The sequence below is a fragment of the Notothenia rossii genome (assembly GCF_949606895.1).
Source record: "Notothenia rossii genome assembly, chromosome: 8".
NCBI lineage: Eukaryota > Metazoa > Chordata > Actinopteri > Perciformes > Nototheniidae > Notothenia > Notothenia rossii.
This window is the reverse complement of record NC_136906.1, coordinates 33,998,506-34,026,005: the sequence shown is the minus strand read 5'-3', so window position 1 is coordinate 34,026,005 and position 27,500 is coordinate 33,998,506. Positions and strand designations below refer to the sequence as shown.

General features: G+C 42.6%; 2 long non-coding RNA genes and 1 pseudogene across 5 annotated transcripts in view; 1 reads left to right on the top strand and 2 right to left on the bottom strand.

Annotated features, from left to right (window-relative positions):
* LOC307017354 overlaps positions 1-27,500 on the bottom strand; it is a 527,538-nt gene that overhangs the window by 146,362 nt on the left and 353,676 nt on the right. The gene's annotated exons all lie outside the window — the stretch shown is intronic.
* Positions 1,635-5,217, bottom strand: LOC307016101. Of its 3 annotated transcripts, none has more exons than XR_013801762.1 (3): positions 3,154-5,217; positions 2,930-3,020; positions 1,635-2,401 (listed from the first exon to the last, which is right to left on the bottom strand). It is a non-coding gene; the product is annotated as an uncharacterized lncRNA (long non-coding RNA). The 3 variants fall into 3 exon arrangements; XR_013801763.1 differs by having other exon boundaries at positions 1,635-3,020; positions 3,154-3,344; positions 4,063-5,217; XR_013801761.1 differs by having other exon boundaries at positions 1,635-3,020.
* On the top strand, positions 14,310-15,809 carry LOC307014294 (annotated as a pseudogene). Its single transcript has 4 exons — positions 14,310-14,320; positions 14,358-14,520; positions 14,982-15,186; positions 15,586-15,809. The product of its transcript is annotated as an uncharacterized misc_RNA (transcript).

The window sequence follows — 27,500 nt, the reverse complement described above, 5'->3', positions numbered from 1 at the left end:
TCTAAATAAGGATCCTGTTTGTCTGATTGTATCGTAGTCGTCATAGATGAAACATTATTTGAAGGGGATAGAGTTGGAAGTGTACAGGAGGTTTGTAAATGATGTGCATTGCTGCTCTTTTTTACTGTGGTTGTCATGTGAATCAGTGTGGTGCATTTTGGATCAGTCTGATCATCCCAACGTGTTCCTCAGATTGGCTCTAAATGAATTTTGCTCCCTCACATTACTTTCATTCTTGGGCTTTATATGGGAATATTACAATGATGATATTTTTTATGATTTTCAAAAGGATAATCTCTTGCTTTAGCCTAGGGAAGCAATGAAAATAATTTGAGTTTGAGGTACAATGAAAATTGAAAGTTCTATAGAACTTTAAAAATCCATGTGAATGTTTAGTTATCACCACCCCCCTTGCAGAAAGACGAAGGTACGTTTTAACCGTTTAGTTTTTTCGTTCTAATTGAAAAAAAAAAAAGAAGCAGAAACGGGTCGTTTTTTTGTTTTTCAATTTTGCCCCAAACCGAAAAAACGGAAATTCAGCTCGTTTTTCTGTTCTTACTGTTAAAACAAGTATACCACTCAATGTTTCGTTTCCATAAGTGGGTGTGTCTCCAGCGCCTCCTTGCTTCTGATTGGCTAGTGTGCCCTATGCTTGCGCTGTACTCTTCAAAATAAAGGTTCTACGTCTTTGCCTTTAGACTGCGTTACAAATATACGTATATTATTATATTCATACATACAAGTACAGAAGACAGTCTGTCCGTATGTCTGTCTTTCTATGTATATGTCTGTCTCGATGTCTTTCTATCTCGATGTCTGTCTGTCTGTCTTTCTGTAACTATATTTTAGAGTTTAAAGCGTAGCCACTTTTACTCCACTACATGTATTTAAAACCTTTAGTAACTTTACAGATGTGGATGAATGATGTGAAATGTAATCAACACTTAATTCAGACTTTAGTTCCACCTGGAGTAAATTCACAAGCTACCCTGCAGCATACAAAGTCATTCAGACTAGCTGCACCTTTACCAGCTTTGAGAACACTTTCATGATCAATCATTATAAAACATATCATATCTATTATTCTGAAATGGACCAATCTGCACAATGAATACTTTTATTGTCGCTACTTTCACTATATTTTGATGAAAATACCTTTCTACTTTTACTTGAGGAACATTTTGAATGCAGGACTTTTACTGTAACAGAGTATTCCTACACTCTGGTACTTCTACTTTGACTCAAGTACAAGATCTGTGTGCTTCTACTTTTACTCTACAAGATCTGTGTGCTTCTACTTTCATTCAAGTAAAATATCTGAGTACTTTTACTTTTACTCAAGTACAAGACCTGAGTACTTCTACTTTCACTCAAGTACAAGACCTGAGTACTTCTACTTTCACTCAAGTACAAGATCTGAGTACTTCTACTTTTACTCAAGTACAAGATCTGAGTACTTCTACTTTTACTCAAGTGCAAGATCTGAGTACTTCGACAACCTCTGATTAATGGTTGATTTCCAAATGTTCTGTTGGTGCGTGGATGATAAAATAATAGTGTTTGATTGTATTGCCTTACGTATGCAGCTATTTGCCTGTGTTTAGAAACATAATTAAACATACCATGGACACGCATTCAAACAATTTCCCATTTATTAAACATTGCAGATGAACAATTAACAAGTCATACAGCTAAAGAAAACTACAACAATAATTTTCTGTATGATGATATCATGGAACCTGGAATTTGAACACACACCACTTAACAATAAACAATAAACTTAACAATAAACTTAACAATAAACGACTGAACTGCTGTCCACTTTAGGGTAGGGCCCTTAAAGCATCCAGTGCTGCAGACAGTCCAGCATCCTGGGTATACACTGGCTCCTGATCCCTGCACTTAAGGCATTGGGGAGATGTTATCCTCCACTCCTCCACACAGAGCCTGCATCCCACGATGCTTCGGCAGCAGGAGGAAAACATGGGTCCAGTCATTGTGTCTTTAAAAATAAAAAAGACAGGTTTTTAAAGATATGCTGATAGTTACTGATTGATGTCATGGACTGTATTTCTGAAGCATGTACTCAAACTGAGAAAGATACTGTTCAGAAATAGATTTGAAAAGATTAACTTAGAATAATATGAAAATCCGGCACCTATACGTTTTATTTTTTAAATACTGTTTGTTACACTGAGCATTATTCAAAGAGAAGATGAAAAAAAACCCTCTGCAGATCAAACAGCTAAATGCCTGTTTGACTTCTGGCCTTGGTACTACCAAGTCCTGGCTGGCTGCCACTATGTCAGACATCTTCCTGGTGACTTCTTCCAGGCCTTGGGATGCATCCAGCAGTTCCTCCACCTTGTTGCTCAGTGTGTGGACTTCAGATAGCTCATTTCTGTTTTTGTCACATTTTGAAAATAGTTTAAGTATTAGCAGTCATTTAAGATTTGTTCTTCATTTTATTAGAGATTAAAGAAAGTTATGTATTCCATGGCAAATTAGATGATGCTAAATAAACAAGAGCATGTGGAAACATTTAATTTCTTGAAATTACATTTAAAGGATATTGTTTATAAATGCTGATTGTAGAACGGATGTTGACTGTGACTCTTCATACCATGTGCTGACCCACAGAGTACTGAGGTGTGCTACAGTGAAGCCCATGCTTATGCATGTCTGCCCCAGATGGCAAACGTATATAGCCCTTGACCTGCAAAAATGCTAAATGGCCAGAAAACAGCCTTTTTCAAATAATGAGAGGGTTTGCCAGTCTGTTTTTAGCGAGTAAAATAAAGTGAAATGCTGCATATCGTGACCCTTCAGTTTGAGTGCTAGCCCTTCTTTACACATTACATTATTTCCCCTATTGATATACCAGTTCAAACCATTTCCAGACAAAATCAGTTTTGTTATCCAACCACACCTGCTTCTTGAGCCTCTTCAACGCCATTGCCTGAAAGCAGAGCTCTCAACAGCATGGATCTTTCTTGCATTCGGCTTCCAGTACAAAGACCCTTTATGAGAGAAATAAAGAGTAAAGACACATGAAAATAAAATGTTAAAAGGGGCACATTGTTGTACTGATAGCACTTTCAGACCCTTATCTTTTGCACAAATGAAAATGAAATATAGAATAATTATATTTACCAATTGTCCCTTCAGACTCAACGATTTCATTCCCAACGGTGTCTGTAAGGATGTACTCCTCACTTTCTCCCATGGCCACATTCACTTTTCCTGTGATCAGTGGAACGCTTGCCTCTGATTCAACAAATCTGATCATGACCACCCTTGTGGAAACAATCTTTCCATCCATTATTTCTGACACATGTATTGACCTGTAATGCAAAAAGAACAGTGACACACATTTAGTTAGCAACATTGACTAAAACGTAACATTCTAAATCAGGGGTGGGGAACCTCCGGCATCCGGGCCGTATACGGCCCGCGAGACCATTTGGTACGGCCCTCGAGGTAATTTATAAACACACGCAGAAAAGAAAAAAATTAAAGAAATCTAGACCGCAAAAAAAATTAAACAAGCAAGTGCCTGTTTTTCCTGGCCAAGGTCAGGGTCCTTGAACACAACACGAGCCTAACGTGTCATCACGTGGTATATGTCTCGTCTGACAGGGGTGCAGTTCTGACGGAGAGCACCAGAACACGGCTCCAACACTTCACAAATTGCAGTAGGCTTACCCATAAGAGCCGTACACATGCCGCAGTTTTTGCGTGGCTCGGTGGCTGTGTCTTTAGTTGAAAGCCCAGTGGCGATCTGTTCATCTGTCATACTGATCATACAGTCAATAACTTTCTTGTTATTAGCATCTGGTTAGCTAGTTATGCTAACGAATATAAGAAGCTTTTTCTCCAACCAGTGAGTTAAATGCACATCTTTGTATGGTCATTATAGTTATAACAAAATAAGAGAATAAAGTAAACAGGTATACAATACTATATGACAATAAAAAAAAGCTGTTATTAATAAACAAGAAAATACAGTTTGAAAGGAGAGTGATTTGTAAAATATCCATAAAGAAAAAGAAATATGCTTACAGTTCTGTTTCATATGGGTGTTGAGAGATGTATCCATAGATCTCTTCATGTTGCTCTCAAAGTGCAGCAGATTGATGCTTTTAACTTCAACATTAAAAAAAAAAATGTTCCCGGGGGAGGATGGACCCCCCCTAGAGGAGGTTTGGTCCCCCCCCCCCCCACTTAAATCATGTTCACATGGATAGGATACCAAGTACATTTGCACACATCTTGTGTCCATATCTTTCTGTTTTGGTGGTCATGCCACAACCGTGGTGAGATATCTGGATTCAGAGGTTGCTGTTTCTTTGCACAGCATGAAAGAAAGGCGAAATGAATGGGCTGTGATTTTAGTACTTTTTAGCAGAGGTCAATAATTTGTACGGCCCTCGGAGGATGTTGAAAAAATTGAAATGGCCCTTGAGAGGAAAAAGGTTCCCCACCCCTGTTCTAAAGCATGCCAACGTATGAAATGGGCATCTAATTACCTTTGAAATGACCGAGGGGTGCTAATTGATCTAGTCAACTGACTCATGTTTGCAGTAGACATTGGCTGACTATGACGAAAAGCAAACGGCCGTGACTCAGCTGGCTCTGTCTGGATCCTTTGAGTCTCCCCAGGTTTTTCCCCATGAACCTCATAATGACCGTGATCAGAGAGGTCCAGAGAGCAGAAACACCCACTATCCAATGGAAAAAACGCAACGTTGGCGGCATCTGTGATGAAAAGGCTACCTGCCTGCGTTGACCTAAAAGAAAATAACATGTTATATATATTTCACAATTTCCTTTTAAACAATCACTACATTGTTCTTTGTCTTTCCATGTGTGTCCTTGCATAATTTCTTTCTTTGTGTCGTTTCTTCAATGGTGGTAGTGGTTTATTAATTGTATTAAAAAAACATGCAGTTAGTAGTTAATCCTCAAGATTATTTGTATGCCTATATCAGACCTCAGTATCAATCTAAATGTCACTGATATAGTTTATAAATAAATGTCTTGCTGGACTGTACGACTAAATTGCAGTAGGGCCTGACTCATTTCGTGGCATCTGCAGGCAGTGGCAAGTACTTCCGGCATCTGCCACAGATGCCACTACTCCGCGGCCTCTGTGGCAAGTACTTCCGGCATATGCCACAGATGCTACAACTTGCCGAGGCATCTGCCGCTGCTCAACGGGAGTTGCCACAAGATGCCAGAGTAAGAGAGGGTTTACTGTAGCTGCCACTCGCCTTCCGTGGCAAATGCTGCTATTTAAACCCGTATTTATCGTGTAAAATGTCGCTGTTTAAGCATGACTTTATCGAACTGATCTGTACACAGGACTGATGTGCGATCTCTATTTTTCAAAAAGATTATACATTATCATTTCTATTCAATTTTACTTGGAGCATGGTTTGCTACAATAAACAAACGTGCTATATTTATGATGAAATATTGGCGAGTGAGGGTTGCAACGCCCTTGGCAATTGTCGCTTCTTGAGTGGAGTTTCCACTGCTTGCTACGATAAACCAGGTGTATAATGACTAGTAAAGACAAATAATTAACAATGAAATATCTGTATTGACACAGCAATGTGTAAACTGGTGTTATTAGACTTGGCTACAGACTTAGTGCAGCTGTAACTGATTGCAGTTGCCACTGCTAGTGAGATGCTAAGGTTTACTTGATAAATTAGACAAAGGACAGTTATATTTGGCCCATGCCTTCAGCAGCAGCCCATTCACTTTGATTTTATCCCATTATGAAATGTCATCATTTCGACAATAAAGAAATGCTACATAAACGTTATCTTGCACGTTTTATCGAACCATCTCCGTTTCTAACTTTCAATATCATTTTAAAAAGAGATCTCTCTCTCATCTGCGTGCGGGGGCGGGGCCTCACAGATATGCTGCTGTGCTGTGCACACAGTTCTGCCGGTAATGAATATTACATTTTGTGAGGGAACTTTTCCACCAATAATTCCAATAAGTATTCCAAAATGTATTCACTTCAGGTTTACGAAAGTAACTGTAATCAGATTAGTTGTTTTTCAAATGTAACGCCAGCTGAGTACAGTTAGGCTACTGTACTTGATTTTTGTATTCTGATTACGTAACGCCGTTACATGTATTCCGTTACAACCCAACCCTGTGTAAAGATTATCAGTCCTGTGTACAGATCAGTTCGATAAAGTCATGCCTAAACAGCGACATTTTACACGATAAATACGGGTTTAAATAGCATCATTTGCCACGGAAGGCGAGTGGCAGCTACAGTAAAACTTCTCTTACTCTGGCATCTTGTAGCAACTCCCGTTGAGCAGCGGCAGATGCCTCGGCAAGTTGTGGCATCTGTTGCATTTGCCGGTCTCGGTACCAGATGTGTTCGGGGTACCATATGTGTTCGGGGTCCGTCTCTTACCAGTGACGTCACGACGTCACGACGTAATGACGTCACGCATTGTGATTGGCTGTAAGGTAATTTACCCACGCTGTCTAGAGTATAGAGGTTTTTTTTGATCATTACATTACATTGTATTTAGCTGACGCTTAAGTGCATTCGACCCACAAGATAAAAACTTGAAGAAATACAATAAAACTTGAAGAAAAACAAAGACGAATGAGGAGAAGAACAACAAGAGAAATCGAAGGTAAGAAGTATAAAACGTAATATGGTAGGTAATATGTAATATGTTCAGTGCCGTTGGTACGTTAGTTCAAACAGTAACAACGGACTATTTTTCTTAGCGTATGCATGTCAATTTAAATCAATACATACAACTATTTCACATGTACAATATTTTCTTAGCCCTAATACTTAATACTACTTATTTCGTTTTGATTGTTATATTTGATTATATTATATATTATCAATAAATTATATATTATATATCAATATGATATACTTTTCTATATAATAGATTATCAAAAAAAGTATTTATTAAGTAAGGGATAATGTGCAGCAATCACAATCAAGTCCACAATCGAATCCATAAAGACAAAGTAAATCTGTTTACAGTTGTTTCATATGTATGTTGAGAGGTATCCATATATCTCTTCATTTTGCTCTCAAAGTGCACCAGATTGATGCATTTAACTTCAATATTTAAAAAAAATCACTCCAAAGGGAGTGCTTGTTCTTCCTTCTGTCTGTCTGAATCTGTGTATTCTCATGTTCCGATTAACCCAGCCAAATTTTTCTTCTTTTGTGTCTTGATGTGATCTTGAGTCGAGGCTGATCCTCTTGCTGTGGTCCCGCATCCTGGATCCTCTATCCTGAGTTCTGGATTAAGTCGTGGACTTCGGGTCGTGGCTGAACCTGTCTCTGCGGTCCTGCCTGGGTCTCGTCGTGCTGCCTCCCTGAAGGCTCCCACAGGATTGTTGACATCTTCGTGGATTCATCCTATTATTATAGACACATGCATTTCCTAACATTCGGTCTACCTATGTTGCAAATGTATTATCTCCTCGATTTACACACGGCATCTATTGCACGTCTGTCCGTCCTGGGAGAGGGATCCCTCTTCTGTTGCTCTCCCCGAGGTTTCTCCCATTTTTCCCTTTAAACTGTGGGTTTTCTCTTGAAGTTTTTCCTTGTACGATGTGAGGGTCTAAGGACAAAGGGTGTCGTTTTCTTCTCATACTGATATTCTGAACAAACTGCTGTTGTATTAGCTGTAAAATGTCTTTACTGTAGGGTATTTTTATTATTTGTACAGCACTTTGGCTCGACCAAAAATCGTTTATAAATGTGCTATATAAATAACACTTGATTTGATTGATTTGATTTGAAAGGGTGTGCGCCAAGGTTCCATATTAGGACCAATCATTTCACCATATATGTAAATAATCTCGAATAATCTTTCAAATGCTGCTTTCCATTTCTATGCAGATGATACTGTTATTTATTGTTCATCCTCTTCTATAGAGCAAGTCTTGATTTCCTCCAGTCTGCCTTTGATGTTATTCCATCCCATTTATCTCAACTCAAGTTAGTATTAAATGCAGACAACTCCAAACTCATGATATTCTCAAATCGCAAAAAGTTAACTTATTTTCTCCCCAACATTTGTACTGTTCAAGGGACTGACATTGACATTGAAAGGGTCACTACACATATCTAGGTTTTATTGATCAGAACTTATCTTTCAAGTCACACACTGAAAATGTTGTTTTAAAATTAGGTTTCTCCTTTCAGACAAGGAAACATTTGATCTCTGCAACGTTTTTACCAGTATTGGATTCTGGTGATCTGCTTTACATGAATGCCTCTGACCAGTGCCTAAAGAGTTTGGAAACTGTGTACCATTGTGCATTATGTTTTATTACATATATATATATATATATTGTGAGTTTGGAATAAATATGCACTTCATGAAAATTATTAGTTGGTTACTGTTAGTAAAAAAACAGTAAGGTTAATACTGGATGTTTGTTACACTTGGATATGTTTTTTGTAACACTTGTAACATAATTATTCTCCAGTTTATGCATTTGAGTGACTTGCAGTTAATGCTCGACATTCAATTCAAAACCTTTATTTATCCAGGTAAAATCCCATTGAGATCAATAATCTATTTTTCAAGGGAGACCTGCAGCAGTAGGTTCCACATGAAGACATAAAAACATAAACAACAGAACAACAAAAGGACATCATACAGCAAAAAATACAGGGATTACAATTTACATATCTATCCACATGTACAGGTATCAACAGCATCTGACTGTGGAGCATCCAACCGAGCTTTAAAAACATGTAGTGGTACCAGCTTGGTAATTTTACATTCTTTTTGCAGACTGTTCCAAGTTAGTGGAGCTGCACATCTAAAAGCTTTCTTCCCTAAGACAGTCCTAGCACTTGGCACATTTAATAAAACCACAGCATGAGATCTCAGGCAATAAGTACTTTCAATTTGCCGAGAGATCAGGGAGCAGATATAAGATGGTACTTTATCCAACATGGCTTTTCTAAATGAAAATGTACCAGTGACTGAGCCTCAGTACAGTAAGTGATGGCAAAACCGCCTTGGTTTACAGTGTACAGTGATGCGTAAGCAGGCGCGCCGGATTCATTTTAGAATTGGGGGGGCCAAAAAAAGTGCGTGTGTATGGCCCAATCCCAAACTACGCCCTAGACACTCCCCCTCCGTGACGGAGTGAACTCCGTGGAGTGACACATGAGGCTCCCTCCTGTCAGATGGAGGGAGTAAATACAGCGGCAAGCTTTGGGACAAACTCCCCTCTCTCCGGCAGAAACAGGAAATGCCGTAACGGCTACAACGGTTTCAAATCAGCATCTCTTTGACAAAAAATGTAAATGAATAACTCAAATAAAACTCCAAACATCTTTAATTGTGTTACTTTTTTGTAAAGCTCTTAGTTTTAAACCTGATGTTTATAAGCTTCTTAGTGTTTGCAACAGTCTGTAAATATACACAATTTTATAATAAAATGCACACATTCACCTTTTTCTAGACTAAACACAGGTATGATCCGAAGTAAAAAAAAGATGAGGTTATCATGAGGTTGTTAACATCGCAATTTATCACTATCGTTTAGTGGTTTTGCAAAGAATTAACCACTCTGTTTTTGTACCATTCTGCGTTGAAGTACCTTCTCTTTGCCCAAATAATCTACTAGCGGTCTCCTTTTTTCTGATAGTTAGCTGTACAGCTTTAACCGCCTCAATGTCCCGACAGCAAACCTCCATGCAGTTGGAACCAGCCTGTTTCGGTTCAACAACGGCGGCGGTGGGGTCGGCGGCGGTTTTGACAGTTTCTGCGGCCGCAGACTAGAGCTGCTGCTTTTGGGTTCATCTGGCTTCGCTGTTTGAAGAAGGTCCAGCCTCCGGAGATGTGGTAGTCAGGGATGTGACCTTCCAGTTGTTAAATTTAAGTTTAGATTGACCGTATTTAGTTTTCTTCTGCGCTGGTTCTTCTGACATGTTTGCAAGTGTATATATTCTTTATATCTCTAGGTTAACGGCTGACACACACAGCAGAACAACGTAACAAATAAAGTAAACAACGTAACAAATAAACAAATCTAAGCTTTTTTATTGGTTGTAATTAACATGGATACATTTGAATGGTGTGACAATGTCCTATTTGATTGGGTTAAAATGTACATATTCTTCCTGTTATGTCTGCCTGCTTTATTTTACCTAATGCAAAGTGACCTGCTCCATCCAAATCGTTCGCATTGACCCGAAGACACATTTTGATTCCTAGCTTTCTAATGAGATCAGGATTGTTTTTGTACTCCAAATATTAAGCAAAATGTGTCACATTATATAATGACTGTTACAGAGTCATCGTTTTGAGAAAAAGGCCTTTAAAGTGTTTCTCTTCTCTGGAATCCATCGATCTGATTGATTATTAGCGGAGCAAATGATCAAAAATACTACGGAGGGAAGATATTTTCGTTTGGATTACTGCACTCACGGGAAACACCGGCTGTTGTTATGCCTGTTGTGACGTTAAATTACTCAGTTCTCCGCTTGTAATTATGCCATTACAAACTTCAAACCTGTATTTATCATCTGCATTTGCCGAAACAAGTTTAATATTCTGAAAGCCAAGACTTTGTTTATTTGAAATCAGATGAAAACGAACTGTAACGGACCCTGCCGTGTTATCTATGATTACTATGCCTTACATTCATAATTTCAGCGGGAGGGAGGGGGAGCGGCGCTGCGGAAGAGCAGAGTGGCCAGTGAGAGGCGAGCTGTGGTCTTCCCTTTACAAGCTTAAAAAATGCGTGTAGCTACTGAGATTGAATATATATAACAATACAAAATAACAAAATATACACAGCTAGATCAGATCGCGTTTTAGATGCGACTTTAGAGTAGAGGGGAATTATTGAAACGGGATTTGTACAGTGTTCCGCGCCGCGTGTATATACGTGTGTGTTTGTGTATTTTTGCGTTTGTGTGTATTGTGTTTGTTTCCCGGGAAAAAGACTCACAAGAAACACCGGCTGTTGTTATGCCTGCAGTGACGTTAAATTACTCCGTTCTCCGCTTGTAATTATGCCGTTACAAGCTTCAAAGTTGTAGGCCTATTTATCATCTGAATTTGCCAAAACAAGTTTAATGTACTGAAAGCCAAGACTTTGCTTATTTGAAATCAGATAAAAACAAACTGTAACGGACCCTGCCGTGTTATCTATGATTACTATACACCTTACATTCATAATTTCAGCGGGAGGGAGGGGGAGCGGCGCTGAGGAACAGCAGAGTGGCGAGTGAGAGCTGTCATCTTCCCTTTACAAGCTTCAAACATGCCTGAAGCTAGTGAGAATGAATATAACAATCAAAAATAACAAAATGTACACAGCTAGATCAGATCGCGTTTTAGATGCGACTTTAGAGTAGAGGGGAATTATTGAAACGGGATTTGTACAGTTTTCCGCGGCATCTGCTGCTGCGAAAATGTGGGGCAGGGCTGAAAAGTGGGGGGGCCAATGGCCCCCTGGCCCCCCTGCTTCCGGCGCCCTTGTGCGTAAGTGCTTTACAGTTTGTCACAAATCTCAGTCCACTGTGATAGTAAAACCTTATTGTGGTGTAATTATATATCCAAAGCAGTCAGAAGTCAGAAAATCTTTAGTGATGTTTAACCACTCATAAGACAGCCCATCAAAATGAACACATTGGGACCTTTCAGAGAGGAAGTTCATCTTCTACATATAATAACGGACAAAGTAAAGAATGAAGTGTAGGCTATGTTTAAATGTTCGGAATTTGACCGTGTATGATGGTCCTCTTGAGTTGCCGTACAGCCAATGGCGTACAGCCATTGCTCCGTTTTCATGTTTTTTTAAACATGTTTTTCACAAACATTTTCACACGCTAGGAGCATAGGAATAATTCAATTCGGTTCGTCATGATCTGTAGATGTGATTTGCCCCCGAGCACCCCTGGGTAAATTACCGTACAGCCAATCACAATGCGTACAATGCGTGACGTCATTGGTAAGAGACGGCCCCCGAACACATATGGTACCCCGAACACATCTGGTACTGACACCGGAAGTACTTACCACAGATACCACAGAGTAGTGGCCTCTGTGGCAGTTGCCGGAAGTACTTGCCACTGCCTGCAGATGCCACGAAATGCGCTTGCTGTCTCTCCTAAATTGTCTCAGGGCTGTCACCAAGTAAATGCTGTTTTTAAGTTATTGAAGTTTCTTCTTGCTTCACTTCTGAAAAGTTCAATTATAGTTATGCAGTTATTTGTGCAAAACAGTTCATATAAAATAATTATCATTGAATCTTTTCACATCTTTTCATGCCATGTCTATTTTGTGCACCAAATTAAGGATAAAATCCGATAACATCCTAATAATATCCTTCCCCATTTACAATGTGATATCTAAATATTGTTTTGTTTTTAAATTGAATGATTAACTGACTCTCGTCCAGATTACTCGTAGCTTTATTGCTATTGAAACAAGGTTAGCTTGTTACACGTTAACACACCATGTGCCTGTTCAATCAATAATTAATCACGGATCTCTTAAAAATACCTGAAAAATGCGGCTGATTCTGTCGACGCGCATGTCCTCTATTTTAAGAGTAACCCGCTGCCTTCCTCTGAAAGGAAAGTATGACTCCATCTCCGTGTTTATTGTTAACAATATATTGCTATCGCCGTGTCGGACAAGTCGTTGTTGGCGGTAATGTGTGCATTACACAGGGTGCATTTACGGCATTGTGCCGTAAATGTACCATCAATTTACACCAGGACTGCTGTGCGCATGACAGGAAAGTTTGATCGCGGGAAATATAGTCACCCTCCTTATTAATAATAATGGAGTCCAGTTTGTTGGCCTACAGAGAAGTTATACAAAGTATGATAAAAGATGGTTATACTGATCAAAATATATCCGATCATCTCCAGTATGAATGTGGCTTAACAAAAGGGTTCTCCCAAACAAACATCCGTCGCTTTTGTACCCAAAATGGTATAGGCAGAGAGCGAGTGCACGATTCCCAACTGGAAGTAGAGGTTGCTAAAGCAGCTGTTGAGGTGAGGTAGGCCTATGGCTTAATTCAGTGATGTAAAGTAATTACGTAGATTTACTCAAGTATTGTACTTATTACTTCATAGTAATAGAGTGGTGTAGTGACGCGTCCTAAAACCCGGAAGTAAGTTCCTTCTGGTTCCCTCGACAAAAAAGCTATGCAATAACTACACACGTTTTTATCCATCTCTTCACTAATGCTGCTTGATATGCTACATCCTACTGTGAATGCTAAAAACAATGCAACTCCCGGTTCCGGAAGCTACTACCCCCGATATTTGTCCGTGGGGGAACAATACATCAGTGGACTAAAGTCCTGGTTTAATTTGTATCTTGATTATTCTCACAATACAAACAAATGTAACGAGCCCTGAATTATGGGTTTTCTTTGAGACGTAGGAGCTGAGTTGAGGCTTAACAATGATGTGACAGAAATACTCACTAATAACTTTGTACATAATTGTGTAAATAATAATGAGATAACTATTCTGTTTTTTTTTGGTTTCAATTAGAACTAAAAAACAAACGGTTAAAACGTACCGTGGTCCTATTTAGTTTTAGTTTTGTGTTTACAAATTCAGACTGGACGAAAAATGGAAGAAAAATTATGACTGGTTACCTGGCCTCAAAAGGAATCCGAGCATCAAGGGGCGTGTTGGTCGTGTCCTCAGAGAAACTAACCAGCCATATCATGCAGATCGGTATTGTGTAGGTATTATTAAAAAACATCTAGATTTTCCTGTATTGTACATTGCTGTGAACATATTGTGAGAACAATAACATTGTGTTTAATTCCTCAGAGATTAAGGAATTTAAATCCAGTGCCATACAGTGCAGAGTACATGGGTCACAAATTGCACATTGACCAAAACGAGAAACTGGTGATGTATGGGGTGACCCACGTCCTTGCCGTGGACGGATTCTCCAGCAACATTGTAAGCCACTCCACCATGCCAGTGAAAAACAACCTGACCATATATCAAGAGGTTTACCAGTAAGTTTCAGTGCCCTGTTTCTGTTATAATAATATAATAATAACCTAATAAAAAGGTTGCAAACAGCAGACAGTAAATAATTTAGTAAATGTTTAGCTAAATAAAAACACAATGGCTAAATGTAGCTTTATTTTAACAGTTTTATTTGGGAAAAATATTGTAAATCGAAAACTACTGACAGGTAACCACTGTATATTGTACGTTACTTGGTAATTGATTGATGAGATCAACATTTTAACTGCGTACAAAATTTGATTTAGCAATGCTTAGGTTGTAACAGCAAACATGAAATTCTGTTACATGTCATAAGACTTTTGTATTGCTGTTTTGCTGTCCTACGATATGGAATGTGGGACCAAATCCGAGTAGACCATGGAAAATAATTCTACTTGACTCTTTTCGTGCAGGAGAAATTGGCAGACTACCAGAATAACACAGGCAGACAGCCATACATGCAAACAAAGTCAACACAGGCAAGTTGTTTTTTTATCTTAATTGCAATCAACGTGTTCATTCATTACATTACATGTCACTTGTTAGACGCTTTTATCCAAAGCGACTTACATACTCAATACTGTGGACAATCCCCACATAGCCATTTTTGTCTTTTATTCCTCACTTTATCTGTTGTAATCATGTAAATTACTCTGTGGCGAGACAAATAAAATATTTCTGATCTCATTCCATTATTCACCCAACTGCTAGCTGATAAAGCTGTCAATAGACCCATGGCGTTCACTAAACTTCTCTAGGGGACTGCTAGCTTTTTCCTATGACATAGGAGAGATACACAGTACTTTTGAACTGGATACAACAGGAAATGGATAAAATACAAAGCCGGAAATTGGGAGAGAAATTGGGAAATTAAAAATGGGAAATTACAATGTGCTCTCTACATTTGACTCTTCTCATTTTTGTTTACTTTAAATTACAGAATCATATTATAGAAAAGATGTGGCCAGAGGTAAACAACAGGGTAAACTACCCTCTGAAAGGCGCACTCAACCACCTTGTTGACCAGGAGGAACTAAACCTCGAAGACAACATCACACGATATTGTGTGTCCACTCTTACCTGTCAGGTAGCCAAAATTGGACTTGACCGGATGGTGCAGTCCTGGAATGCACACAGAATCCATGGTTTTTATAGCAGTTTTCAGAATGTTACTTAAGCCCCATAACAAATGACCTTCTTTATGCATTTTTATAAGTTGTACTTATATCCTACATTTGTTTCTCTCTGTATCCCCTTTTTTACACTAGGTTGATGGAAATGTTTAAATGTGGCAAATATTACAATATTTCAATAATTGTCTGAGTAAAGACATATCTACTATCTAGTTTATAGATTGCTCTTATTGCATGAAACATATATATCTGGTAAGTACATAAACAGTCAAATTAAAAACGTACCTTTTAAAGTTTGTAAGAAGTGTACTAATAGCACAGGCTATGATTATACGCTGTGTGAGGTTCATTTTTATGCATGATATGTAACATTACACTGACAATGGCCACTTATTTGTGTTTTTTTTTAAGGTAAGGGTATCCCAGATCAACTTGCTCATGGTGGGTGCCCAAAGAGACTGCCTGCAGATCTTTTGCCTGAAGCTACAGATGCTGCAGACTGCTATCATCAGGAAGTGGGGTCCTCTCTGACACGAGTGTCGCTGTTTGGGAGAAACCCATTTGCCACTGTGGAGCACCAGACAGCAGCTGAACAAGAATTTGCAAGGAACTATGGGGACATTGCTTGTTTGTGAAACAAGCAGGACCCAAATGCAGATATAAACTGAAACTTCCTTTATTTCAAGGCTATGATATATATGTACAATGACAAAACAGAACACTCACCGCAGAACTAGTCAGGGAACAAGACGAACCGACCAAGACAGACAGAAAACCCAGAACTTAAATACACACAAGACCAATCACACAACAAGACACAGGTGAGGAGGGAGGAGAAAACACAGGGGCCCAGGTGAACATAATCAGACAATTAGACACACCGGGGAAACTAATGACAAGAGGAAAACACAGGGAAAAGGACCAGACAATAACCCAAAGGAAAACATGACATGGAAAACAGCAAAAACACCCAAACCTACAAAACTATAAACGTGACATAACATGAGAATCGTGACATAACCCCCCCCTCAAGGGACGGATTCCAGACGTCCCAAAAAAACAAAAATCCAGCAGGGTGGGTGGAGGGGGTCTGGAGGATGGGTCTCGGGCGGACGGCCCGGGGGCAAGGCAGAGTTCAAAAAAGGGGAATTCGGGCGGACGGCCCGGGGGCAAGGCAGAGTTAAAAAAAGGGGAATTCGGGCGGACGGCCCGGGGGCAAGGCAGAGTTCAAAAAGGGGAATTCGGGCGGACAGCCCGGGGGCAAGGCAGAGTCCATGGAGGGAATCTCGGGTGGACGGCCAGGGGGCAAGGCACAGTCCTAGGAGGGGTGAAGACCCGACAGCTCCGGAGGCCGGTCAGGAGCCGGTGTCGGCAAGATCCCCCATGGAAGAGGACACAGGAACGGCAGGATCCCCGGCAGGAGAGCAGTCGGCGGAATCCCCAACGCGACAGGACATGGAGTTGGCAGGACCCCCGGCAGAAGGGCAGTCTGCGGGACCTCCAACGGCTCAGGACATGGGGTTGGCAGGACCCCCGGCAGAAGAGTAGTCTGCGGGATCTCCAACGGCACACGACATGGGGTTGGCAGGACCCCCGGCAGAAGAGTAGTCTGCGGGACCTCCAACGGGACCAGACATGGAGTTGGCAGGACCCCCGGCAGAAGAGTAGTCTGCGGGACCTCCAACGGCACAGGACATGGGGTTGGCAGGACCCTCGGCAGAAGAGCAGTCTGCGGGACCTCCAACGGGACAAGACATGGAGTTGGCAGGACCCCCGGCAGAAAGGCAGTCTGCGGGACTTCCAACGACACTTGAGTGGGTTGGTTCGCCAACAGAACACGGGGAGCTGGCGTCGGACGGACAGCCAACCGGAGACGAGGTGCTGGAGTCGGCCGGTACGCCGACAGGACTCGGGGAGCTGGCATCGGACGGACAGCCATCAGGACACGGGGAGCTGGCGTCGGACAGACAGCCAACCGGAGACGAGGTGCTGGAGTCGGCCGGTACGCCGACAGGACTCGAGGAGCTGGCGTCGGCCGATGAGTCAGCAGGTGACGAGGAGCCGGAGTCGGGACCATGGTTACTGGAGCCGGCACTGAAGCCGGGACCATGGCTGTAAGGTCCGGTTCTGGAGCCGGAAACATGGCTGTAAGGTCCGGTTCTGCGGCCGGAAACATGGCTGTAAGGTCCGGTTCTGGAGCCGGAAACATGGCTGTAAGTTCCGGTTCTGGAGCCGGAAACATGGCTGTAAGGTCCGGTTCTGGAGCCGGAAACATGGCTGTAAGGTACGGTTCTGAGGCCGGAACCATGGCTTTTGGGGCTTGAGCTGCTAGCTTGGCCTTGCGACTCCTCCTCTTAGCAGCCGCCTGAATACTCCGTGGACCTCCATAAGCCAGACGAGTTCCAGAATATGACTACTGGACAGGAGCAGGAACTGGGGCAGAAGCACGGGTTGACTTCAGACGGAACCCACCAAAGCGTATGGTGCCAGGTTGGGAATTGGGAGACATGGAGCTAGCATGCCTGGGGCTAGCAGGCCGGGAATCACACACTGAGAGGAAGTCCAAAATCCAGCCAGGTAAGAATTTAACTAAACCTGGTTTCTCCATTGCCCTCTGGTGTGCCTCAGCCCGAACAGCCTCTCGCTGCTGACCCCTGGACGGTCCCAACCATCGACTAGAGCAGACAGCCAAAGCAACGGTTAACTCCAATATCTCCTGCTCGAAAGGATCTGCTGGGCCCATATTTCAGGTCGTTCGTACTGTCACGGTTTGTGAAACAAGCAGTGGCGTTTTCTCCTGGAGGCCAAGGGAAGCCAGGCTTCCCCTGTTTTTTCGGATTGTAGTTATAATTTTAATAAATAAATAAAAACACTTTGTTTAGTTTCGGAAATTCTTTGTTGTGTGTTGCTGCCGGCCCGTCTCTCCCCCATTCTCATTGAGTATTTTACAAAGAGTGAAACAGCGCCCCTCTAGATGTTATGGTGAAACAGTATATTGCACTCTCTGTTGCGAGAGGAGGCCAGCCGAAATGTGCTTCCCTTGGTGAAAAAAAATGGAGGGATTGACCAATCAGGTGAGGCTCACGTCATGCCCCTGCCAACCTGTGATTGGTCAGGGCCATGCCAAGGGAAGCCAGAGGCGGCTGGCTTCCCTTGCCTCACAATCCAATCAAATCGCATCAACTTAGTGGTGCAGTGACGCGTCCCAAAAAGCGGAAGTAAGCTGCGCTCGGTTTCCCTCGACAAAATAGCAATGGGATTTCTCCATAGGATTTTGGAAAATAGCTCAAAATAAGGTCAGTGGAAAACGAACCTGTTAGATAAATGCACGTTTTGTTCAGTCGGATAATATCCACATGTCTACCCTACTTTTATAATTTTCAAATCATAAATCTAATCGATAGAAGATAGATAGCGTCACTGCACCACTCTCACCACCGTTAGAAAGTAGCAAGCAACTGAAGCAAGTGCAATTATGGAGGGTGGAGATTTGGAGTATTTAATCAAAAATAATTGTACTAAACTTCCGCTGCAGCAGCAACAACAAATACAATCTGATGACAGGCCAATGCCCAAACTGGAGCTGTGTACAGCGAGGAACAAAGGAGCGAACCGGACGTAAAACGTTAAAGGTCTCCTGATTTTGTTTGTGAATGAATGCTTATTAGAGTTTCGGCTGGAGAGTGCGTGCGGACCTGTCGGTCAGATAACAGGCGTGTGTAAGTCCTGCATTTGTATGATACAAATGTGTGTAAAATGATACCGGGCGCTGTAATCACTCATCTGGTTACGTTATTACATTGACCACCACACCCCCCCCCCCACCCCAAAAGAAAGGACGTATTATTGGCTTCCCCTAATTTTTTCCCCACGCCACGCTACTGGAAACAAGCAGGACCCAAATGCAGATATAAACTGAAACTTCCTTTATTTCAAGGCTATGATGTATATATAGACAATGACAAAACAGAACACTCACCGCAGAACTAGTCATGGAACAAGACGAACCGACCAAGACAGACAGACAACCCAAAACTTAAATACACACAAGACCAATCACACAACAAGACACAGGTGAGGAGGGAGGAGAAAACACAGGGGCCCAGGTGAACATAATCAGACAATTAGACAAACCAGGGAAACTAATGACAAGAGGAAAACACAGGGAAAAGGACCAGACAATAACCCAAAGGAAAACATGACATGGAAAACAGCAAAAACACCCAAACCTACAAAACTATAAACGTGACATAACATGAGAATCGTGACAGAAAGTAGAAGTACTCAGATCTTGTACTTGAGTAAAAGTAGAAGCACTCAGGTCTTGTACTTGAGTAAAAGTAGAAGTACCAGAGTGTAAGAATACTCTTTTACAAATAAAAGTCCTGCATTCAAAATGTTCCTCAAGTAAAAGTAGAAAAAGTATTCTCTTCAAAATATAGTGAAAGTAGCGACAATAAAAGTAGTCATTGTGCAGATTGGTCCATTTCAGAATAATATATATGATATGTTTATTAATGATTGATCATGAAAGTGTTCTCAAAGCTGGTAAAGGTGCAGCTAGTCTGAATGACTTTGTATACTGCAGGGTAGCTTGTGAATTTACTCCAGGTGGAACTAAAGTCTGAATCAAGTGTTGATTACATTTCACATCATTCATCCACATCTGTAAAGTTACTAAAGGTTTAAATACATGTAGTGGAGTAAAAGTGGCTACGCTTTAAACTCTAAAATATAGTTACAGAAAGACAGACAGACAGACATCGAGATAGAAAGACATCGAGACAGACATATACATAGAAAGACAGACATACGGACAGACTGTCTTCTGTACTTGTATGTATGAATATAATAATATACGTATATTTGTAACGCAGTCTAAAGGCAAAGACGTAGAACCTTTATTTTGAAGAGTACAGCGCAAGCATAGGGCACACTAGCCAATCAGAAGCAAGGAGGCGCTGGAGACACACCCACTTATGGAAACGAAACACTTAGTGGTATACTTGTTTTAACAGTAAGAACAGAAAAACGAAAAAACGAGCTGAATTTCCGTTTTTTCGTTTTGGGGCAAAATTGAAAAACAAAAAAAACGATCCGTTTCTGCTTTTTTTTGTATTCAATTAGAACGAAAAAACGAACGGTTAAAACGTACCTTCGTCCAGAAAAGATGTGTGTTTTTTGTTTTTCATTGCACTGGTATGGTTCTCTTGTTATCGATAGATTATGTGAGGATTGCGAGCCTGGTTTACAGCAAATAACCTGTAACTTAAACAACTTGTCATGCATAGAAGTGTCAGTAATGATCAAAACCTTGTCTTTTACTAATTGGTTGTCCATCCCTAACCCTCACCCTCTTCTTATAATTTGATGCATTCTGTTAGGCGTGTAAAGCAGAAGTAGTCCACATGTGAGTGAAACTGTAAACTCTGAACAGGAATCCTAACTGGAATTGTGCCTCTCTGAGGCTAACATCATACATGTACTGATCCAAAGTAGCTTCATGCCAGCTCCATGGAAAGAAATCAACATTGTTTATCATTATTGATTTGTTGGTTATTAGAATTGGCCTGTAGTGGATCAATTAGCTCACAAACCTGGGGTTACGTACTGTAACCCAGTTTCTATGAGTATAGGCGCAGCCCTCTAAGGCTATCGCTATTGGGTAATCCCCACTGCACGTGTGCAGCACTGAAAGACTTAATCCACGCCCACCTATGACGTGGGCCCCACCTTCGGGCTCACTTCCGTATAAATAGGAAGTAGGCCCTACAATCCACTCCCACACAACAGCTTTTCTTCAGCTATTTGCGGAGCCAGTGGGGCCCGAACCTTAGAGGGCTGCGCCTATACTTATAGAAGCTGGGTTACAGTACGTAACCCCAGTTCTATATCGTATAAGGCTTCGCCCTCTAAGGCTATCGCTATTGGGTTAAGGGCGAAGCAGGATGTAGTCTACGCCCCACTGGTCCGTCCGTTACCAGAAGCAAAAAACACACCTACTCAGTTAATAACCCATGTCCATTTCGCCATGCGTAAGGGAGCATCACATTCCCAGGGAATATAGCATTAAAAAATGAATATTCTCCATGAGGGAAAGAAGGTAGGCTAAATAGGCTACCTGTCGTTATAAAAAGGAGAGACCAAAGTCCCACTTGTTAAAATGATCAAAGAGGGGGAAAAGGGCAGCTTTCTGAGTGCCGACAGGCAGGAGAGAGGGCACGCAGTTGAGTCCCTGACATTACTCACTCTGACAGGACACTCAGTACTGAGTGTGTCAGAGAGGAATGGGAAACATCCCTCAAATAAAAACGAATAAAAGAACAGGGGGAAGACCAAGATGCAGCAGTGCAAATGTCCTTCACTGTCATTCCTCCGTGCAACGCTGTAGAGGAGGAAAATCCTCTGGTGCTGTGCGCTTTGATGTTCTCCGGGGAATCTATCCCAGAGGAGACATACGCCTGTGACACAGCCTCACACAGCCCGTTTGACAGGCGTTGTGCAGAGGCTGCCCTATTGAGCGCTCTCTGTAATGCACAAACAGACGCTGGGAACTGCGTAACGCAGCCGTGCGTGCAATATAGCAGGACAGCGCGCACGGGACAGAGGAGATGAGATGTGGCTTCTTCGTCTGATGTGTGAGGAGGAGGAACAAAGCCATCCAAAGTTATCACTCTCAATCTAAAAGAGCTTGTGATAACCTTTGGCATAAAAGCTGGTTTAGGGCGCAAAACAGCTGAGCTGCCATCTCCTTGGATCTGGAGACATGACGGAGCCACAGAGAGAGCAGACAAATCACTCACCCTTTTAGCTGATGTCAGAGCCAAGAGCAGAGCTACTTTGGCTGACAAAAACTTCAGGGGAACCTGATCTAAAGGTTCAAATGGAGCTTTACCCAGTGCGCGTAACACCAAAGCCAAATCCCGTTGAGGCGCCAAAGCGCGTGACACAGGTCTGAGTCTCTGTGCTCCCCTTAGAAAACGTTTTGTCAGAGGGTGACTAAACCCCGTGCTGATCCCAAAACCTACGTGGCAAGATGAAATGGCAGCAGCATATGTTTTGACCGTGCTATAAGCCAATTCCTGTCCAGCTGGAGGAACGACAGCACAAGGCATGGGGCCAACGGGGTCCAGGCTTTTCCCTACACACCAAACGGAACATTGTCCATTTGGCTGTGTAGGATGTGTGTTCAGCAGCTGCACTGATCGCTACTTTGTTGTCTGTTCGAATCAACACATGTTGATTGTACAGCAACTGGGCGAAGTGCTGGCTTACTTTCCATACAGAGAGTAATTCCAGCACGTTTATACGGAGGGACATGTGACCCGGCCACTGTCCCCCCACTGCCTGCGACATGCACGTTCCTCAGCCTGCGAGAGATGAGTCTGTGAACACTGCGGTGTGTGACGTCACTCTGCTCAGGGGCACCCCCACTGACATGGAGATTTTTCCAGTAGGTTAAATCCAAACCCACGGAACGAGGAATGTACACCATGCGTCTCCTCTGACGCACAGGGTCGATACGCAGGCGAATAAACCACCTCTGGAAGTCTCCTCACTGTGTGCCTCCACACACTGCATCTCACACCGGCTCTCATCCTGTCTCTGTTTAGGAGAAGGCTCGTAAACTGGACATTTAGGCGCGTTCACGCTCAAACCTGCTGAGGAATGAGCGGAGGTGTGTGCAGTGCTATTCACACAGTGCGTAATAACAGCCCTGGGCTCATTACGACCGTGTGTAGTATAGGCACATCTGGGACAGAGGAAAAACCGTGCTGCCTGCTAACCGACAGGTTAACAGCTGAACCGGAGGAGAGCTGTCACTTTCTCCATTCTCTGCTGTGAGAGTCGCGCTCTCATGCGGGCTGAGTTCAATTCCACTCCCAGTTAAATGTCTGGGAGGGAAGAGGACAGCTCTTCTTCCAGTTGATAATGAAACCCAGGTTTGACAGATGAGATACGAGCTGTATCGTCTGCAAAACCGCTTCCTCCCTGGAGCGTGCCAGCCACAGCCGGTCGTCCAGGTAACATAACACTCTCATCCCCATTCTGAGTAGCTGCTCCAACCGTCTCCACCCACTTTGAAAAAAGTGCGTGGAGCCAGGAATGAGAAACCCAGGAATTTGCTGTGTTACGGGATGATGGTTACGTGGAGGTAAGCATCCTTCAGGACTATGGATGTGAACCTCCCTGGTGAACACACTCCAGCACCTGTTTGATCGTCAGCATGGGAAAAGGCCATTCCCTTGTTGGACACTGACAGATCGAGGATGGGTCTCATTCCCCCCGCCCCGTCTCCTTCGGGACCAGAAAATAGCGGGAGTAAAAACCCAGATTTTCTTCCCCTTGAGGAACCGTGGAAAAAGGCTTTCTTTAGCCCGAGTTCCTGCCGCTCTGCACGGAGCGTGAGACACTGTTCCTGGGATGACAGGATTCCCTGTATCCCGTAGAACTGTGGGGGGGAGAGGCGAACTGCAGAGACTACCCTCTGCCCATCCGCCGGCTCATCCATCTGTCCATCAGATACACGCGCCGCCACCCTGAGTACCATAGAGTACTCTGATAGCGCCGGGTGTACTTTCTCTGGATGTGCTATGGTTGGTGACAAACCACACCAGAGCCCTCCACACGCTGCATTTCACACAGGCTCTCGTTATGTCGTTGTTTAGGAGAATACTCCGTAAACCGCGCATTCACCCTCAACACCTCTAAGGGATGAGCGGAGGTGTGTGCAGTGCTGTCCACATGATGCGTAATAATGGCCCTCCGTGGGCTTATTACGACCGTGGGTAGGAGGTGTCTGAGACAGAGGAAAAATCCATGCTGCCTAAACCCAAAAAGTTTAATGTAGACGGATTTGAATAGCAAGCCCTGCTGTTTTATTAACCGATAAGTTAAAAAACCCAGCCGGCTTAGGCAGCGAGCCATGCTGCCAAGTAACCAATAGGCTATTGGCAGCCGGCTTAACCGGGGAGCCTTGCTGCATACTAACTTCCCTCTGTTCATCTAACACACGCGCCGTCACTCAAGGCGCGAACCTGCTCTGGATGTGCTGTGGTTGTCATGGTGACGAGCCACGCCAGAGCCCTCCAGACGTTGCATTTCACACAGGCTCTCCTTATGTCATGTTTAGGAGAAGGCTCGTAAACTGGACATTGAGGCACGTTCACGCTCAAACCTGCTGAGGAATGAGCGGAGGTGTGTGCAGTGCTATTCACACAGTGCGTAATAACAGCCCTAGGCTCATTACGACCGAGTGTAGTATATGCACATCTGGGACAGAGGAAAAACCGTGCTGCTATAACCAACAGGTTAGGAGCATCAGGTTTAAACGTCAAGCCCTGTTGTCTAATAACCGACTGGTTAATTACAGCTGGCTTGTGCCGCGAGCTCTGCTGCCGCGCCAACCAACAGGTTACAGCCGGCTCAAACGGCGAGCCCTGCTGTCTGCTAACCGACAGGTAGCAAACAGCTGGCTTATGCACCTCCACACGCTGTATTGCACAGCGGCTCTCATCATGTCGCCGTTTAGGAGAAGACTCGTAAACCGGATATTGAGGTTCACGCTCAAACCAGCTTGAGGAATGAGCGGAGGTGTGTAGGAGGCACATATGTGACATAGGAAACAAACCCGGGCTGTCTACTTAACCGACAGGTTTTAAAGACAGCTGGTTTGAGCCGTGAGCCCTGCTGCCTCACAGCCGACAGGAGCGTCCGCTCTCCACTGTCTGTGGGCCAGAGGGAGACGGACACAATGAGTGCACGACACCTGGGGAGTGAGAGCCGCGTTTGCGTGCTCCAATCCCCGGCAGGACTCACACCGCGAGCTCCGGTCGTAACTCATAAGTCGGGTTGACCCCGGGCCCACGCCCTGTTTCCCCCGTCCGGAGGAGAGGGAGGAGGGGCCCAGGGGAACCAGGAATGTTTGCTTTTTAGTAGGGCCGGGACTTTAACGCGTTAATTAAGATTAATTAATTACACAAAAATTAACGCGTTAAAAAAATTAACGCATTTTAATCCCACTTATTTTTGCACCGCGGAACGTTTCTCACTGGATGACTTTCAGGGGTAACGATTATACTGGAGCACCAACTAACGTTCATGACTTCAGACAACAACAAACCACAGTGAACAATAGTCAAACATGAACGAAGAAGCTGATGAGACCGCTTTGGTTGGCCCCGTGGATGGGACATTTTGTTTTAAAAAAAGGACGGATGGAAGCGTCAATAAGAGCACGGTTGTTTGCAAATTATGCAAAAAGGAATTCGCATATCACCGCAGCACATCAAGCCTCAAGTATCACCTCAATTCAAAACATATAGCAGCTGGCGTGGAAGCTAGCGTGAACGTTAGCCCGACTCGGAGTACAAGGACCCACACCCAATTCGCGTTGATCAAACAGTGGCCTATGCAACAGAGAGATTTTATTTTTCATCAGGATATTGGAGGGATTGAGGTCAATCACTGGCACTGTTTTATTTTATTTTAAATGGTACACTTTATGTTGAACTATTTATTACGTTGTTGGTGCAACTGGCACTTTATGTTGAACTGTTTATTGTTTTGGCCAAGGTTATTGAGAGCGTTGGACTGAAATTGATTAGATTTTTTAAATCAACTGTTGGTAAATCAACAATGTCTGTTATGGCCTCTGAAGCATCAGAGAGATGTTTTCTAATAGTCAGGGTTTCCAATGTTCTGAATGTACTTGAAAGTATTGTGTTTAACTTAAAAAACAAAGTGTTATAGTTTACAGAAGGTCTACCTACCTATAGGCTACCTGAATCTCTGAAATGTACTATATTCCTAAATATGCTATTGCTACACTTTATGGCAAAAATTGCACTTTTCTGTTGGTCTTGGTTAAGTACCACCTTGAAAAAAATAAACAATGTTTTGTTGCTTAAGCTTATGTATTCAGTCATTATTCAATGGTATACTAAAATCCATGTGAAAAAAATTGCTTCTCACTGTTCTCAGGTCAAATATTTATATGTGATTAAAAATGCGATTAATTTCGATTAATTAATTACAAAGCCTCTAATTAATTAGATTAATTTTTTTAATCGAGTCCCGGCCCTACTTTTTAGTAAACAGCTCTGAAAAGAGCTTTGTGCCTGACAGTGCTTCTGCAACGGAGTGCTGAATAAAATTGGGAGTGGATTGTAGGGCCTACTTCCAATTTATACGGAAGTGAGCCCGAAGGTGGGGCCCACGTCATAGGTGGGCGTGGATTAAGTCTTTCAGTGCTGCACACGTGCAGTGGGGATTACCCAATAGCGATAGCCTTAGAGAGCGAAGCCTTATACGATATAGAACGACTGGTGACCGTGAAATGTAACAGCCGTCTATTCGGATTATGTTTTATTTGCCAAAAAAAAGTGTATCTGTTCTGCAGATGACAAACACATTTCTGAGAATGCTTGAAGTGTGGGTTGTTACAATATTGGTTTCCAGTGGTTTTGGCAAATCAAAAGAGAAAGGGCCTAAACCAAACACTGCACTGTTGACAGATTTAAAAAAAAATCACCCAAATCAGCTTTGCATTGGTGTTGTGTTACTTCCTGGTTTCACGTTATTGGCTTGTACACAAACATAAAGGCAGATGAAGGCACGAGTCCTACCAGCAGCATGTGGAAACAGTGTGTGAAAGAAACGTGTGCGTGTGTGTGTGTGTTCGTGTGTGTGAGAGAGCAGTGTGGAAGACGGATGAGTGTGTGAATTCATCTGACTTCCTGTGTAGCAGTCAGCTGGAAGCTTTTGACTTGATTAAACCCTTTTTGTGTGTGCGCGCGCGTGTGTGTGTGTGTGTGTGTGTGTGTGTGTGTGTGTGTGTGTGTGTGTGTGTGTGTGTGTGTGTGTGTGTGTGTGTGTGTGCAGTATGTGTGTGTGTGTGTGAGTGTGTGCGAGTTGTTCACCCAGATGCTGCTAGCTGTGAGAGACAAGACTGTCTGACATAGAGACAAACAACACCTGGACAAGACAGAGTGTCCAAAATGTATTTCACACAACCACTTAATGGTAAAAAGTAAAAAAACAACAGAGTGAGAACAGTGGCAGACCCTTGTGTTTCCTACTCAGGTACATTTAAATGCACGAAGTAGTTTGACTATACTGCAAACTGAATTATTTTAAACTATGTGCAGTGGGTCTGGTAAAAGAAAAGAAAGTTGAAGCATATCAAAAGCAGTCAAATTCAGGTGAAAGTGTATTTAAAATGGGCTTCTCTGCAAGTGTACTACATATTTAATGGCATAATGCAACCCCATTTGGCAATAAAATAAATTAAAACCATTATGACTACATTTGAAAAACATATTGTC